This window comes from Elephantulus edwardii, unplaced genomic scaffold (genome assembly GCF_000299155.1).
Source record: "Elephantulus edwardii isolate Elephantulus edwardi_28Jun2011 unplaced genomic scaffold, EleEdw1.0 scaffold00016, whole genome shotgun sequence".
In the NCBI taxonomy this organism is placed as follows: domain Eukaryota; kingdom Metazoa; phylum Chordata; class Mammalia; order Macroscelidea; family Macroscelididae; genus Elephantulus; species Elephantulus edwardii.
In genome coordinates, this window is record NW_006399766.1 from 29,939,092 (window position 1) to 29,941,174 (window position 2,083).

Consider the following 2,083-nt stretch of genomic DNA (forward strand, 5'->3'; position numbering starts at 1 on the left):
TATTAATATCAATTTACTAATATTTATGTCATAAATTACAAAAATAAACGAAACACAATGTATATGAATGTATATGAATTCTGTATGCAAACCGTTTTTAGGGTAGAAAATCGGTGTTTAGTCTTGCTTTCTGATGTCTCCACGGAGTGTGGATGAGAGACTCAGTGCTGATCTCATCAAACCAGTTGTGTGCACTTCTGATAGATCACATCATAGTTTCCCTCAAATCACTCAGACACACACACACACATTTCTTAACCAGATGACAAACGAGGATATTTGTGTGTATGTGTGTGTGTGTTTGTTTGTTTTGAACCTTGGGATTAAAACAAGCTTGGAAGCAGGAGTGGCATCCACTTCCGAAATAGCTTACCTCTGGAAACCTATGAACCTGGAGAAAGGATGAAAGTCATACAAGTGTTCAGGTCTTTGGTTCATAGGATCGCATTTAACAACAACAAACAACAGGGTTGAATACAACTCATAGTGACCCTAGGAATGTTGATATTTATAGCCTCTGAAATCGCTCTAGAGAGTCAGGTAAGAATTAGTTCTAACTAGACGTGGACATTCTTTAATAAATGTAGCTCTGAAAGATTAGAACAAAAGATTAAAATGTAGTAGAGTGTCACGTTCAAACCCACATTGGAATGATAAGATAGGGATGAATTCAGATTTCATTCGTGATTACCGCAACCCTACATCATTTTTATTAAGCAGTGTTTTTATGGGGAAAACTGATCTTCATCAAAAAGGCAGTTAAGCCAAGTGCTTTTCCAAAGACATGAAATGTCATGTTCTGGAATTCAGAATGTCTCGTAACTTCCATGTAATAATGATTTGCAAGCCACGCTCCCCAAGTCCTTAGCTTTTTCTTGTACTTCAGGTAGATACACAATCTCTATTTACATAGATAAACATCATCAGAAAACCTGCCCTAGGTTCCTCTGAGTTCATATGTATCCCTTTGTGAATGATCCTGTGTTCCAAGCAAAGAACAGGAAGTGGAAGGTGCACGGGACCTCTCTGAACCTCGATCTTTTCTTCTGTGTAACACGGTTCTCCCAAGAACCGCGGAGTGAAAGCACCTGGAGACTATTTAGTAATATAGAAATGGGAGAAGAGAGGAGGAAGGTTAGAGGTTTGAAAAATACCAAGATGTCTTTGGAACTTTTGTGACTTCAGAGCACCTTTCTTGCCCATTCAGTAAATTAGAAATGCTTGTGTTCCAGGACCAGGGATCAGCTATCTGGTTGTTCTGAAAGCCGTTCAAGGCAGCTGGAGGTCTTTGCCTTTTGCTTCCTCTTTCTCTTTCCGGTGGTGGCTGAGCACACGTGGGGGGAGAAAAAGTATTTACAAAAGATCATGACTTGCTCTTGTTGAAAACCGAGAATACTGAGCTGGCATGTGCCCGTCATACTTGTTTGCGTGTTGTTAGTGATATTTCATGGTGCTTTTTAATCAGTTCATCATCATCATCACCAAAAGCACATCAGAGAACCCTAGATATGCAGTAGCAGTGCAAAGCAGAACACACAAATTGACATCTGTATGTTATCTTGAGTCTCATTTTGTGCAAAGCTAACTTAAGATGCCAGTGACTCACAAAACATATTGTTTAAACATGTTCAGATTGCTAACAGACCATACTGTTATGCCTTTTAGATTCCAATAAACCATATGAAAATGCTAATTATTGAGCCTACATTAATTTGTATAAATTATGCAAATTGAGTAGCAATTAAGCACTACCGTGGTTGAGGTAGATTTCCACACTGTTTTGTAGTTGGACTGACATAGACTCTGTTCACTAAAATAAATTGTTTTCTTGTTGAGTGTTTACAAAGCAGTTGCTTATGGATGACACTATTGTGTATTTCAGAAAGATTGACTTAACCGTATGCCCCATCACCCTAACCCTAACCCTAACCCTAACCCTAACCCTAACCCTAACCATACGCCCCATCACCAAAACACACATGGGAAGAATGGTCAAGGAATGTATTGGTGGCACTTCATCCAGGAAAAAAAAATGAGTACTTATGTCTATTAAAAGAGCCAATGGTGACTAATCTTATAAAAC